General features: G+C 68.0%; 6 non-coding genes across 6 annotated transcripts; all 6 read right to left on the bottom strand.

Moving 5' to 3' along the window:
- Window positions 1–798: 798 nt before the first annotated feature.
- LOC129022503 (5S ribosomal RNA) lies at window positions 799–917 on the bottom strand. The gene has a single exon (XR_008496450.1). It is a non-coding gene; the product is annotated as a 5S ribosomal RNA (ribosomal RNA).
- A 2,173-nt stretch (window positions 918–3,090) lies between these two features.
- Window positions 3,091–3,209, bottom strand: LOC129022302 (5S ribosomal RNA). Its single transcript, XR_008496348.1, has one exon. It is a non-coding gene; the product is annotated as a 5S ribosomal RNA (ribosomal RNA).
- A 2,194-nt stretch (window positions 3,210–5,403) lies between these two features.
- Window positions 5,404–5,522, bottom strand: LOC129022298 (5S ribosomal RNA). The gene has a single exon (XR_008496347.1). It is a non-coding gene; the product is annotated as a 5S ribosomal RNA (ribosomal RNA).
- A 2,194-nt stretch (window positions 5,523–7,716) lies between these two features.
- Window positions 7,717–7,835, bottom strand: LOC129022429 (5S ribosomal RNA). The gene has a single exon (XR_008496423.1). It is a non-coding gene; the product is annotated as a 5S ribosomal RNA (ribosomal RNA).
- Window positions 7,836–9,996: 2,161 nt separating this feature from the next.
- LOC129022448 (5S ribosomal RNA) lies at window positions 9,997–10,115 on the bottom strand. Its single transcript, XR_008496431.1, has one exon. It is a non-coding gene; the product is annotated as a 5S ribosomal RNA (ribosomal RNA).
- A 2,157-nt stretch (window positions 10,116–12,272) lies between these two features.
- LOC129022537 (5S ribosomal RNA) lies at window positions 12,273–12,391 on the bottom strand. The gene has a single exon (XR_008496459.1). It is a non-coding gene; the product is annotated as a 5S ribosomal RNA (ribosomal RNA).
- Between the last annotated feature and the right edge of the window lie 416 nt (window positions 12,392–12,807).

Raw genomic sequence — 12,807 nt, 5'->3', positions numbered from 1 at the left:
CCTGGTGGCTGGCGAAGCAATGTCCTTCCCCCGGGTGAAGCAGCCCGTGCGTTCCGGAGCCGAGGTCTGGGCTGGCGCCTGTGGCACCCGCTGCCCCTGCCCGCCCCTTCCCCCGGTTTGGAAGGTTGCGACGACGGCGCGCCGCCCGGTGGGTGAATTGAATGGCCTGGGCGTTCCGGGAGCGGGAAGGCACCGCGAACGGCAGGGGACCCGCGCCTGCGGCTCTGGGGTCCGGCCCCCTGCCCTCCCAGGCTGGAGCCGGGCTCCTGGCGGGGCGGCGGCGAGGCGGAAGCGGTGGGATGCTGCTGCCCGGCGTGTAATAGGGGCGGACCCCCAGGAGGAGGTCTCCGGCTGGGCTGCGGCGGAGGTGTAGGTGGGCGATAAAGGGGGAGCAGAGCGAGGGGAGGTTGGGGAGCATGGTGACCGTAGGGGGAAGGGAGGCAGCGGGGAAGCCAAAAAAGCCTGCAGCAGGCCGGGCGGGCGCGGTGGCTCCCGCCTGTAATCCCAGCACTGTGGGTGGGAGGCCGAGGCGGGTGGATCACCAGGTGAGGAGGTAGAGACCATCCCGGCTAACAGGGTGAAACCCCGTCTCTACGCAAAATAGAAAAAAAATCAGCCGGGCGTGGTGGCGGGCGCCTGCAGTCCCAGCTACTCGGGAGGCTGGGGCCGGAGAAGGGCGTGAACCCGGGAGGCGGAGCTTGCAGTGAGCCGAGATGGCGCCGCTGCACTCCAGCCTGGGCGGCAGAGCGAGACTCCGTCTGGAAGAAGAGGAAAGAAAAAGCAAAAAGCCAAAGAAAAAGCCTACAGCACCCGGTATTCCCAGGCGGTCTCCCATCCAAGTACTAACCAGGCCCGACCCTGCTTAGCTTCCGAGATCAGACGAGATGGGGCGCGTTCTGGGTGGTATGGCCGTAGACGCCGAGACAGGCGCCTGGCTGCCCCAAGAGCCCGGCCCAGCCATGCCCGGCGGATTGCAGCCGTCACCGCCAGACCGGGGCCGCGGGGCTCGGATCGGGGACCCCGAGCCGCTCGCCCGCGGCCTTCCCCCGGCTCCCCAGCTCCCGAGCTTCCACCACATGGGGCTCGCTCGGAACAGGGAGTGCTCCGAGGCGTCAGGGCCCAGGGCCCACGATCCTGGGACCCCCTCCTGGTCCTCCGCCCTGCCGCGGAGGTGGCGTTTTGGGTCCCTCGCCGCTCAGGCGCTCCCGCGAGTCCCCCTCTTGCCCCACCCACCCAGAGCCGTCAGGGCTGGCCAAGGGCGACCAGCCGGCCGGGCCGCGCGGGGCCTTTCTCTCCCAACGCCCCCAGCACGGTCGCGTGTCCCGACCAAGGCCCGTCCGGCCGGTGGGCAAGAGGGCGCGGGGGCGGGTAGCGGGTCGGGGGGGTGGCCCCGCTTTGCCCCGGGCTGCCACTAGAGGCGGCGGCCGGATCCCGGGTGAGAGGGGCTGAGAGAAACCCAGACACACCCCGCCACCACCAGGAGCAAATCCACTCCCCCACACACAGACACACCCGGGCGTGCTCGCACGCGCGGGCGCTCGCTCGCACACGCACGCACGCACGCGCGCGCGCACACGCACACACACACACACACACACAGATTCACCCACTCAGACGCACACACACACACACAGACACACACACACGTACACACACACACGCGGCTTGAAGGAGAGCAAGGACGAGATGGATGGAGAGATAGAAACCGAGGGAGGGAGAGAGACAGCGATCGAGAGAGACAGGGGAGGGGGAGAGGGAAGGAGACAGACAGAGAGGCTGAGAAAGAGACAGGGACAGAGAAAGAGAGACAGACAGAGAGACAGAGGGAAGACGACAGAAGTAGCGCGAGGTCCAGGGGGAATCCTAGAAGAGAGAGGCGGAGGGAGCTAGAGAGCGAGAGCGATAGAGCCTTCGAGAGGAAGCGCCCGTCTCCGGTAGGCAGCGCCCTTTTGAGCAGGCCGGGATAGGGTGGAGGGGGCTTGGGCTGCGCCAGAACACGGGGGCCAGGCGGTCCCTGTGAGAGGACCAACGGAGCGCTGAGACGGGCTTTTACTTGGCTGAATTGCTTGCTTTGGAGGTGGGTTTCGTAGGTTCCTTCCTTTCTTGGCACCACCCTGTGCTCTGGGTGCCTTGCGGCGGGCCCCGGGATTTGCAGAGTGCGCCCGCCCGCCCGTTTGGCGGGAGCCGTGGCACCGGGCGGGGCCGGAGGCCTGGGTCTCTGGCGTGTCCTCGGGACTGGTGTTGACACGAAGTGGGGGGCCGTTGGGAATCCGGGTGCACAGGGACTGTTTTCCTGGTGGCTGGCGAAGCAATGTCCTTCCCCCGGGTGAAGCAGCCCGTGCGTTCCGGAGCCGAGGTCTGGGCTGGCGCCTGTGGCACCCGCTGCCCCTGCCCGCCCCTTCCCCCGGTTTGGAAGGTTGCGACGACGGCGCGCCGCCCGGTGGGTGAATTGAATGGCCTGGGCGTTCCGGGAGCGGGAAGGCACCGCGAACGGCAGGGGACCCGCGCCTGCGGCTCTGGGGTCCGGCCCCCTGCCCTCCCAGGCTGGAGCCGGGCTCCTGGCGGGGCGGCGGCGAGGCGGAAGCGGTGGGATGCTGCTGCCCGGCGTGTAGTAGGGGCGGACCCCCAGGAGGAGGTCTCCGGCTGGGCTGCGGCGGAGGTGTAGGTGGGCGATAAAGGGGGAGCAGAGCGAGGGGAGGTTGGGGAGCATGGTGACCGTAGGGGGAAGGGAGGCAGCGGGGAAGCCAAAAAAGCCTGCAGCAGGCCGGGCGGGCGCGGTGGCTCCCGCCTGTAATCCCAGCACTGTGGGTGGGAGGCCGAGGCGGGTGGATCACCAGGTGAGGAGGTGGAGACCAGCCCGGCTAACAGGGTGAAACCCCGTCTCTACGCAAAATAGAAAAAAAATCAGCCGGGCGTGGTGGCGGGCGCCTGCAGTCCCAGCTACTCGGGAGGCTGGGGCCGGAGAAGGGCGTGAACCCGGGAGGCGGAGCTTGCAGTGAGCCGAGATGGCGCCGCTGCACTCCAGCCTGGGCGACAGAGCGAGACTCCGTCTGGAAGAAGAGGAAAGAAAAAGCAAAAAGCCAAAGAAAAAGCCTACAGCACCCGGTATTCCCAGGCGGTCTCCCATCCAAGTACTAACCAGGCCCGACCCTGCTTACCTTCCGAGATCAGACGAGATCGGGCGCGTTCAGGGTGGTATGGCCGTAGACGCCGAGACAGGCGCCTGGCTGCCCCAAGAGCCCGGCCCAGCCATGCCCGCCGGATTGCAGCCGTCACCGCCAGCCCGGGGCCGCGCGGCTCGGATCGGGGACCCCCGAGCCCCTCGCCCGCGGCCTTCCCCCGGCTCCCCAGCTCCCGAGCTTCCACCACATGGGGCCCGCTCGGAACAGGGAGTGCTCCGAGGCGTCAGGGCCCATGGCCAACGATCCCGGGACCCCCTCCTGGTCCTCCGCCCTGCCGCGGAGGTGGCGTTTTGGATCCCTCGCCGCTCAGGCGCTCCCGCGAGGCCCCCTCTTGCCCCACCCACCCAGAGCCGTCAGGGCTGGCCAAGGGCGACCAGCCGGTCGGGCCGCGCGGGGCCTTTCTCTCCCAACGCCCCCAGCACGGTCGCGTGTCCCGACCAAGGCCCGTCCGGCCGGTGGGCAAGAGGGCGCGGGGGCGGGTAGCGGGTCGGGGGGGTGGCCCCGCTTTGCCCCGGGCTGCCACTAGAGGCGGCGGCCTGATCCCGGGTGAGAGGGGCTGAGAGAAACCCAGACACACCCCGCCACCACCAGGAGCAAATCCAATCCCCCACACACAGACACACCAGGGCGCGCTCGCACGCGCGGGCGCTCGCTCGCACACGCACGCACGCGCGCACACACACACACACACACAGACTCACCCACTCAGACACACACACACACACACAGACTCACCCACTGAGACACACACACACACACACACAGACACACACACACGTACACACACACACGCGGCTTGAAGGAGAGCAAGGACGAGATGGATGGAGAGATAGAAACCGAGGGAGGGAGAGAGACAGCGATCGAGAGAGACAGGGGAGGGGGAGAGGGAAGGAGACAGACAGAGAGGCTGAGAAAGAGACAGGGACAGAGAAAGAGAGAGAGACAGAGAGACAGAGGGAAGACGACAGAAGTAGCGCGAGGTCCAGGGGGAAACCTAGAAGAGAGAGGCGGAGGGAGCTAGAGAGCGAGAGCGATAGAGCCTTCGAGAGGAAGCGCCCGTCTCCGGTAGGCAGCGCCCTTTTGAGCAGGCCGGGATAGGGTGGAGGGGGCTTGGGCTGCGCCAGAACACGGGGGCCAGGCGGTCCCTGTGAGAGGACCAACGGAGCGCTGAGACGGGCTTTTACTTGGCTGAATTGCTTGCTTTGGAGGTGGGTTTCGTAGGTTCCTTCCTTTCTTGGCACCACCCTGTGCTCTGGGTGCCTTGCGGCGGGCCCCGGGATTTGCAGAGTGCGCCCGCCCGCCCGTTTGGCGGGAGCCGTGGCACCGGGCGGGGCCGGAGGCCTGGGTCTCTGGCGTGTCCTCGGGACTGGTGTTGACACGAAGTGGGGGGCCGTTGGGAATCCGGGTGCACAGGGACTGTTTTCCTGGTGGCTGGCGAAGCAATGTCCTTCCCCCGGGTGAAGCAGCCCGTGCGTTCCGGAGCCGAGGTCTGGGCTGGCGCCTGTGGCACCCGCTGCCCCTGCCCGCCCCTTCCCCCGGTTTGGAAGGTTGCGACGACGGCGCGCCGCCCGGTGGGTGAATTGAATGGCCTGGGCGTTCCGGGAGCGGGAAGGCACCGCGAACGGCAGGGGACCCGCGCCTGCGGCTCTGGGGTCCGGCCCCCTGCCCTCCCAGGCTGGAGCCGGGCTCCTGGCGGGGCGGCGGCGAGGCGGAAGCGGTGGGATGCTGCTGCCCGGCGTGTAGTAGGGGCGGACCCCCAGGAGGAGGTCTCCGGCTGGGCTGCGGCGGAGGTGTAGGTGGGCGATAAAGGGGGAGCAGAGCGAGGGGAGGTTGGGGAGCATGGTGACCGTAGGGGGAAGGGAGGCAGCGGGGAAGCCAAAAAAGCCTGCAGCAGGCCGGGCGGGCGCGGTGGCTCCCGCCTGTAATCCCAGCACTGTGGGTGGGAGGCCGAGGCGGGTGGATCACCAGGTGAGGAGGTGGAGACCAGCCCGGCTAACAGGGTGAAACCCCGTCTCTACGCAAAATAGAAAAAAAATCAGCCGGGCGTGGTGGCGGGCGCCTGCAGTCCCAGCTACTCGGGAGGCTGGGGCCGGAGAAGGGCGTGAACCCGGGAGGCGGAGCTTGCAGTGAGCCGAGATGGCGCCGCTGCACTCCAGCCTGGGCGACAGAGCGAGACTCCGTCTGGAAGAAGAGGAAAGAAAAAGCAAAAAGCCAAAGAAAAAGCCTACAGCACCCGGTATTCCCAGGCGGTCTCCCATCCAAGTACTAACCAGGCCCGACCCTGCTTACCTTCCGAGATCAGACGAGATCGGGCGCGTTCAGGGTGGTATGGCCGTAGACGCCGAGACAGGCGCCTGGCTGCCCCAAGAGCCCGGCCCAGCCATGCCCGCCGGATTGCAGCCGTCACCGCCAGCCCGGGGCCGCGCGGCTCGGATCGGGGACCCCCGAGCCCCTCGCCCGCGGCCTTCCCCCGGCTCCCCAGCTCCCGAGCTTCCACCACATGGGGCCCGCTCGGAACAGGGAGTGCTCCGAGGCGTCAGGGCCCATGGCCAACGATCCCGGGACCCCCTCCTGGTCCTCCGCCCTGCCGCGGAGGTGGCGTTTTGGATCCCTCGCCGCTCAGGCGCTCCCGCGAGGCCCCCTCTTGCCCCACCCACCCAGAGCCGTCAGGGCTGGCCAAGGGCGACCAGCCGGTCGGGCCGCGCGGGGCCTTTCTCTCCCAACGCCCCCAGCACGGTCGCGTGTCCCGACCAAGGCCCGTCCGGCCGGTGGGCAAGAGGGCGCGGGGGCGGGTAGCGGGTCGGGGGGGTGGCCCCGCTTTGCCCCGGGCTGCCACTAGAGGCGGCGGCCTGATCCCGGGTGAGAGGGGCTGAGAGAAACCCAGACACACCCCGCCACCACCAGGAGCAAATCCAATCCCCCACACACAGACACACCAGGGCGCGCTCGCACGCGCGGGCGCTCGCTCGCACACGCACGCACGCGCGCACACACACACACACACACAGACTCACCCACTCAGACACACACACACACACACAGACTCACCCACTGAGACACACACACACACACACACAGACACACACACACGTACACACACACACGCGGCTTGAAGGAGAGCAAGGACGAGATGGATGGAGAGATAGAAACCGAGGGAGGGAGAGAGACAGCGATCGAGAGAGACAGGGGAGGGGGAGAGGGAAGGAGACAGACAGAGAGGCTGAGAAAGAGACAGGGACAGAGAAAGAGAGAGAGACAGAGAGACAGAGGGAAGACGACAGAAGTAGCGCGAGGTCCAGGGGGAAACCTAGAAGAGAGAGGCGGAGGGAGCTAGAGAGCGAGAGCGATAGAGCCTTCGAGAGGAAGCGCCCGTCTCCGGTAGGCAGCGCCCTTTTGAGCAGGCCGGGATAGGGTGGAGGGGGCTTGGGCTGCGCCAGAACACGGGGGCCAGGCGGTCCCTGTGAGAGGACCAACGGAGCGCTGAGACGGGCTTTTACTTGGCTGAATTGCTTGCTTTGGAGGTGGGTTTCGTAGGTTCCTTCCTTTCTTGGCACCACCCTGTGCTCTGGGTGCCTTGCGGCGGGCCCCGGGATTTGCAGAGTGCGCCCGCCCGCCCGTTTGGCGGGAGCCGTGGCACCGGGCGGGGCCGGGGGCCTGGGTCTCTGGCGTGTCCTCAGGACTGGTGTTGACACGAAGTGGGGGGCCGTTGGGAATCCGGGTGCACAGGGACTGTTTTCCTGGTGGCTGGAGAAGCAATGTCCTTCCCCCGGGTGAAGCAGCCCGTGCGTTCCGGAGCCGAGGTCTGGGCTGGCGCCTGTGGCACCCGCTGCCCCTGCCCGCCCCTTCCCCCGGTTTGGAAGGTTGCGACGACGGCGCGCCGCCCGGTGGGTGAATTGAATGGCCTGGGCGTTCCGGGAGCGGGAAGGCACCGCGAACGGCAGGGGACCCGCGCCTGCGGCTCTGTGGTCCGGCCCCCTTCCCTCCCAGGCTGGAGCCGGGCTCCTGGCGGGGCGGCGGCGAGGCGGAAGCGGTGGGATGCTGCTGCCCGGCGTGTAATAGGGGCGGACCCCCAGGAGGAGGTCTCCGGCTGGGCTGCGGCGGAGGTGTAGGTGGGCGATAAAGGGGGAGCAGAGCGAGGGGAGGTTGGGGAGCATGGTGACCGTAGGGGGAAGGGAGGCAGCGGGGAAGCCAAAAAAGCCTGCAGCAGGCCGGGCGGGCGCGGTGGCTCCCGCCTGTAATCCCAGCACTGTGGGTGGGAGGCCGAGGCGGGTGGATCACCAGGTGAGGAGGTAGAGACCATCCCGGCTAACAGGGTGAAACCCCGTCTCTACGCAAAATAGAAAAAAAATCAGCCGGGCGTGGTGGCGGGCGCCTGCAGTCCCAGCTACTCGGGAGGCTGGGGCCGGAGAAGGGCGTGAACCCGGGAGGCGGAGCTTGCAGTGAGCCGAGATGGCGCCGCTGCACTCCAGCCTGGGCGGCAGAGCGAGACTCCGTCTGGAAGAAGAGGAAAGAAAAAGCAAAAAGCCAAAGAAAAAGCCTACAGCACCCGGTATTCCCAGGCGGTCTCCCATCCAAGTACTAACCAGGCCCGACCCTGCTTAGCTTCCGAGATCAGACGAGATGGGGCGCGTTCAGGGTGGTATGGCCGTAGACGCCGAGACAGGCGCCTGGCTGCCCCAAGAGCCCGGCCCAGCCATGCCCGGCGGATTGCAGCCGTCACCGCCAGACCGGGGCCGCGGGGCTCGGATCGGGGACCCCCGAGCCGCTCGCCCGCGGCCTTCCCCCGGCTCCCCAGCTCCCGAGCTTCCACCACATGGGGCTCGCTCGGAACAGGGAGTGCTCCGAGGCGTCAGGGCCCAGGGCCCACGATCCTGGGACCCCCTCCTGGTCCTCCGCCCTGCCGCGGAGGTGGCGTTTTGGGTCCCTCGCCGCTCAGGCGCTCCCGCGAGTCCCCCTCTTGCCCCACCCACCCAGAGCCGTCAGGGCTGGCCAAGGGCGACCAGCCGGCCGGGCCGCGCGGGGCCTTTCTCTCCCAACGCCCCCAGCACGGTCGCGTGTCCCGACCAAGGCCCGTCCGGCCGGTGGGCAAGAGGGCGCGGGGGCGGGTAGCGGGTCGGGGGGGTGGCCCCGCTTTGCCCCGGGCTGCCACTAGAGGCGGCGGCCGGATCCCGGGTGAGAGGGGCTGAGAGAAACCCAGACACACCCCGCCACCACCAGGAGCAAATCCACTCCCCCACACACAGACACACCCGGGCGTGCTCGCACGCGCGGGCGCTCGCTCGCACACGCACGCACGCACGCGCGCGCGCACACGCACACACACACACACACACACACACACAGATTCACCCACTCAGACGCACACACACACACACAGACACACACACACGTACACACACACACGCGGCTTGAAGGAGAGCAAGGATGAGATGGATGGAGAGATAGAAACCGAGGGAGGGAGAGAGACAGCGATCGAGAGAGACAGGGGAGGGGGAGAGGGAAGGAGACAGACAGAGAGGCTGAGAAAGAGACAGGGACAGAGAAAGAGAGACAGACAGAGAGACAGAGGGAAGACGACAGAAGTAGCGCGAGGTCCAGGGGGAATCCTAGAAGAGAGAGGCGGAGGGAGCTAGAGAGCGAGAGCGATAGAGCCTTCGAGAGGAAGCGCCCGGCTCCGGTAGGCAGCGCCCTTTTGAGCAGGCCGGGATAGGGTGGAGGGGGCTTGGGCTGCGCCAGAACACGGGGGCCAGGCGGTCCCTGTGAGAGGACCAACGGAGCGCTGAGACGGGCTTTTACTTGGCTGAATTGCTTGCTTTGGAGGTGGGTTTCGTAGGTTCCTTCCTTTCTTGGCACCACCCTGTGCTCTGGGTGCCTTGCGGCGGGCCCCGGGATTTGCAGAGTGCGCCCGCCCGCCCGTTTGGCGGGAGCCGTGGCACCGGGCGGGGCCGGAGGCCTGGGTCTCTGGCGTGTCCTCGGGACTGGTGTTGACACGAAGTGGGGGGCCGTTGGGAATCCGGGTGCACAGGGACTGTTTTCCTGGTGGCTGGCGAAGCAATGTCCTTCCCCCGGGTGAAGCAGCCCGTGCGTTCCGGAGCCGAGGTCTGGGCTGGCGCCTGTGGCACCCGCTGCCCCTGCCCGCCCCTTCCCCCGGTTTGGAAGGTTGCGACGACGGCGCGCCGCCCGGTGGGTGAATTGAATGGCCTGGGCGTTCCGGGAGCGGGAAGGCACCGCGAACGGCAGGGGACCCGCGCCTGCGGCTCTGGGGTCCGGCCCCCTGCCCTCCCAGGCTGGAGCCGGGCTCCTGGCGGGGCGGCGGCGAGGCGGAAGCGGTGGGATGCTGCTGCCCGGCGTGTAATAGGGGCGGACCCCCAGGAGGAGGTCTCCGGCTGGGCTGCGGCGGAGGTGTAGGTGGGCGATAAAGGGGGAGCAGAGCGAGGGGAGGTTGGGGAGCATGGTGACCGTAGGGGGAAGGGAGGCAGCGGGGAAGCCAAAAAAGCCTGCAGGAGGCCGGGCGGGCGCGGTGGCTCCCGCCTGTAATCCCAGCACTGTGGGTGGGAGGCCGAGGCGGGTGGATCACCAGGTGAGGAGGTAGAGACCATCCCGGCTAACAGGGTGAAACCCCGTCTCTACGCAAAATAGAAAAAAAATCAGCCGGGCGTGGTGGCGGGCGCCTGCAGTCCCAGCTACTCGGGAGGCTGGGGCCGGAGAAGGGCGTGAACCCGGGAGGCGGAGCTTGCAGTGAGCCGAGATGGCGCCGCTGCACTCCAGCCTGGGCGGCAGAGCGAGACTCCGTCTGGAAGAAGAGGAAAGAAAAAGCCTACAGCACCCGGTATTCCCAGGCGGTCTCCCATCCAAGTACTAACAAGGCCCGACCCTGCTTAGCTTCCGAGATCAGACGAGATCAGGCGCGTTCAGGGTGGTATGGCCGTAGACGCCGAGACAGGCGCCTGGCTGCCCCAAGAGCCCGGCCCAGCCATGCCCGCCGGATTGCAGCGGTCACCGCCTGCCGGGGCCGCGGGGCTCGGATCGGGGACCCCCGAGCCGCTCGCCCGCGGCCTTCCCCCGGCTCCCCAGCTCCCGAGCTTCCACCACATGGGGCCCGCTCGGAACAGGGAGTGCTCCGAGGCGTCAGGGCCCAGGGCCCACGATCCCGGGACCCCCTCCTGGTCCTCCCCCCTGCCGCGGAGGTGGCGTTTTGGGTCCCTCGCCGCTCAGGCGCTCCCGCGAGGCCCCCTCTTGCCCCACCCACCCAGAGCCGTCAGGGCTGGCCAAGGGCGACCAGCCGGCCGGGCCTCGCGGGGCCTTTCTCTCCCAACGCCCCCAGCACGGTCGCGTGTCCCGACCAAGGCCCGTCCGGCCGGTGGGCAAGAGGGCGCGGGGGCGGGTAGCGGGTCGGGGGGGTGGCCCCGCTTTGCCCCGGGCTGCCACTAGAGGCGGCGGCCTGATCCCGGGTGAGAGGGGCTGAGAGAAACCCAGACACACCCCGCCACCACCAGGAGCAAATCCACTCCCCCACACACAGACACACCCGGGCGCGCTCGCACGCGCGGGCGCTCGCTCGAACACGCACGCACGCGCGCACACACACACACACACACAGACTCACCCACTCAGACGCACACACACACACACAGACACACACACACGTACACACACACACGCGGCTTGAAGGAGAGCAAGGACGAGATGGATGGAGAGATAGAAACCGAGGGAGGGAGAGAGACAGCGATCGAGAGAGACAGGGGAGGGGGAGAGGGAAGGAGACAGACAGAGAGGCTGAGAAAGAGACAGGGACAGAGAAAGAGAGAGAGACAGAGAGACAGAGGGAAGACGACAGAAGTAGCGCGAGGTCCAGGGGGAAACCTAGAAGAGAGAGGCGGAGGGAGCTAGAGAGCGAGAGCGATAGAGCCTTCGAGAGGAAGCGCCCGGCTCCGGTAGGCAGCGCCCTTTTGAGCAGGCCGGGATAGGGTGGAGGGGGCTTGGGCTGCGCCAGAACACGGGGGCCAGGCGGTCCCTGTGAGAGGACCAACGGAGCGCTGAGACGGGCTTTTACTTGGCTGAATTGCTTGCTTTGGAGGTGGGTTTCGTAGGTTCCTTCCTTTCTTGGCACCACCCTGTGCTCTGGGTGCCTTGCGGCGGGCCCCGGGATTTGCAGAGTGCGCCCGCCCGCCCGTTTGGCGGGAGCCGTGGCACCGGGCGGGGCCGGAGGCCTGGGTCTCTGGCGTGTCCTCGGGACTGGTGTTGACACGAAGTGGGGGGCCGTTGGGAATCCGGGTGCACAGGGACTGTTTTCCTGGTGGCTGGCGAAGCAATGTCCTTCCCCCGGGTGAAGCAGCCCGTGCGTTCCGGAGCCGAGGTCTGGGCTGGCGCCTGTGGCACCCGCTGCCCCTGCCCGCCCCTTCCCCCGGTTTGGAAGGTTGCGACGACGGCGCGCCGCCCGGTGGGTGAATTGAATGGCCTGGGCGTTCCGGGAGCGGGAAGGCACCGCGAACGGCAGGGGACCCGCGCCTGCGGCTCTGGGGTCCGGCCCCCTGCCCTCCCAGGCTGGAGCCGGGCTCCTGGCGGGGCGGCGGCGAGGCAGAAGCGGTGGGATGCTGCTGCCCGGCGTGTAGTAGGGGCGGACCCCCAGGAGGAGGTCCCCGGCTGGGCTGCGGCGGAGGTGTAGGTGGGCGATAAAGGGGGAGCAGAGCGAGGGGAGGTTGGGGAGCATGGCGACTGTAGGGGGAAGGGAGGCAGCGGGGAAGCCAAAAAAGCCTGCAGCAGGCCGGGCGGGCGCGGTGGCTCCCGCCTGTAATCCCAGCACTGTGGGTGGGAGGCCGAGGCGGGTGGATCACCAGGTGAGGAGGTGGAGACCATCCCGGCTAACAGGGTGAAACCCCGTCTCTACGCAAAATAGAAAAAAAATCAGCCGGGCGTGGTGGCGGGCGCCTGCAGTCCCAGCTACTCGGGAGGCTGGGGCCGGAGAAGGGCGTGAACCCGGGAGGCGGAGCTTGCAGTGAGCCGAGATGGCGCCGCTGCACTCCAGCCTGGGCGACAGAGCGAGACTCCGTCTGGAAGAAGAGGAAAGAAAAAGCAAAAAGCCAAAGAAAAAGCCTACAGCACCCGGTATTCCCAGGCGGTCTCCCATCCAAGTACTAACCAGGCCCGACCCTGCTTAGCTTCCGAGATCAGACGAGATCGGGCGCGTTCAGGGTGGTATGGCCGTAGACGCCGAGACAGGCACCTGGCTGCCCCAAGAGCCCGGCCCAGCCATGCCCGGCGGATTGCAGCCGTCACCGGCAGCCCGGGGCCGCGGGGCTCGGATCGGGGACCCCCGAGCCCCTCGCCCGCGGCCTTCCCCCGGCTCCCCAGCTCCCGAGCTTCCACCACATGGGGCCCGCTCGGAACAGGGAGTGCTCCGAGGCGTCAGGGCCCATGGCCTACGATTCCGGGACCCCCTCCTGGTCCTCCGCCCTGGCGCGCAGGTGACGTTTTGGATCCCTCGCCGCTCAGGCGCTCCCGCGAGGCCCCCTCTTGCCTCACCCACCCGGAGCGGTCAGGGCTGGCCAAGGGCGACCAGCCGGTCGGGCCGCGCGGGGCCTTTCTCTCCCAACGCCCCCAGCACGGTCGCGTGTCCCGACCAAGG

Source organism: Pongo pygmaeus, chromosome 1, assembly GCF_028885625.2.
Source record: "Pongo pygmaeus isolate AG05252 chromosome 1, NHGRI_mPonPyg2-v2.0_pri, whole genome shotgun sequence".
Taxonomy (NCBI): domain Eukaryota; kingdom Metazoa; phylum Chordata; class Mammalia; order Primates; family Hominidae; genus Pongo; species Pongo pygmaeus.
Note: the sequence above shows the minus strand (reverse complement) of the source record. Positions and strands in the feature narration are given on the sequence as shown.